The sequence below is a fragment of the Labeo rohita genome, chromosome 12, assembly GCF_022985175.1.
Source record: "Labeo rohita strain BAU-BD-2019 chromosome 12, IGBB_LRoh.1.0, whole genome shotgun sequence".
Classification (NCBI taxonomy): domain Eukaryota; kingdom Metazoa; phylum Chordata; class Actinopteri; order Cypriniformes; family Cyprinidae; genus Labeo; species Labeo rohita.
The window spans coordinates 9,298,457-9,300,418 of NC_066880.1; positions in this window are offsets into that span (position 1 = coordinate 9,298,457).

Genomic DNA, 1,962 nt, shown 5'->3' on the forward strand with positions numbered 1-1,962 from the left:
CAATAAAAAATGACAGTTTTAAATTGCTCATCTTGCACAAGCTCGACTTAACGCATTCCGTGGAAGGTCCTGACCCAGTGTTTACAAAGTGAATGTGCAAAGAAGTCAAACGCCCCTTACGAAAAAGGTAAAACAAAGATGTTGGACGATTTTGAAGTTGGAAGAGAAAACGAGATGTTTTTCACCCTACCCTATCATTTTGCATTAGCTTTCCAATGTGGTTATGCAATGTGTAGTTGATTGAGTTAACTGAGCTAGTGCAAAACAAGTTTTTGCAGTTAAAAAGTAGATAAATCTTTATTATTATAATTTTTTTTATTTTTTTTTAATTTTTTTTTAGAAAATGACCAATCATTTCACTAGATACGACCCTTATTCTTTGGCTGGGATTGTGTAGAGCCCTTTAAAACTGCAATTTGGACCTTTAACCCATTGATTCTCATTGAAATCCACTATATGGAGGAAAAAACCTGGAATGTTTTCCTCAAAAACTTTAATTTCGACTGAAGAAAGAAAGACATGAACATCTTGGATGACATGGGGTGAGTAAATTATCAGAACATTTTTATTCAGAAGGTATAATGATTTTTTTAATGTGATAGTTTTTTTTTTCAACAGGATGCCAATACAATATAAGAAATTAAGTAAATAAAGAATGATTTCATTTTTTTCAGGTACACTATTTAACTAGCACTCACGTAAAAATAAAAATAAATAAATACTACAGAAATTGAATAACCAAATGTAACTTTGTGTGATTAAATATGCAATGCTACTAAAATTATTCAGTCAAGAGTAGTGAGTGATTTACATTTTGTTTTATTGTTCGATTAACATCAGCCACACAGACAGCAGCAGGTTTAATAGGCTGCTGGTGGCGTTTTTTTCCCGAGGCTCCTGAATTTTGTAAATTGTTTTCAACGAGAGCGCCGCGTTTTGTTTTGTTTTTTAAATGCGAGCGTCTTTTTCGCGCTGAGCCCTCAGGAGTTTTTTTTTAAGTGGAGGATGGGCGGGAAAAAAATTCCACACGACCAACCGTCACATTCTACAACAGCGACTACAAGAAGCACAACAACGGAACAGAAATCATTTAAAACAAAGGTAAGAGCAAGTGTTTTATATTGTGTCAACATTTTATAATCATAACTAAACTATCTGCGAAATCGGACATCGGATATTCGTAGCAGCCAAACCGTCTCCAATGAAAAAAACGGTTTTGTCAGTTACTCGATTGCGCGGCTTTATTCGGTTGTAAACAACAAACAACAGTACTACTGAATATGCTGTTCTGCTGTTTTATGCCGTCTAAACCACGGGAAAACCGTGTGGAAGTTTCTAAATCATATAGAGAAGGTCTTTGTAAGCAGGAAAGGGCACAATTTTTTGACAAACTAAATTTAATAAGTGGTAAAGATACGTATGAGCAGTATTAGCCTAACCTAACATTTCACTTACCTGACTGGAAATGATAAGAACAAACACGAATGATGTCAAGATTCTTGGAAATCCTAGTTCAGTTAAAACACAAATGCCTTCTTTCCTCTTTTGTCAGTCTGTAATACTCCAAATGGTCCAGCCGATCAGTACAACCCAAAACATGATATTAACTGGCCATTTTCAGCAGCAATAATCAGCAAAATATACAAATTTTGTACAGTGCAGTGGTATTGTTTATGTTTAGTGCTTCTCTATGCAAGTGTATAAACAGTCAAAACAGACTGACAAACTTTTTAAAAAATGTTAATTGTTTTTGGTATAGAACAAAGAGACATTTATTTAAAGCAGGTACATTTCAGTACTTTAATTAAAAATTTACCAACTAAAAGTCATATGGAGTGAAGCGAGCATTTGCTATGGAAATGAAATACTGTGCAAGATTTACAAATAAACTTACGCCACTCATTTTGTGCTTAAACATCCAGTACTCATTATATAAAAAGCAAAGTACATCTGCTAAACAAG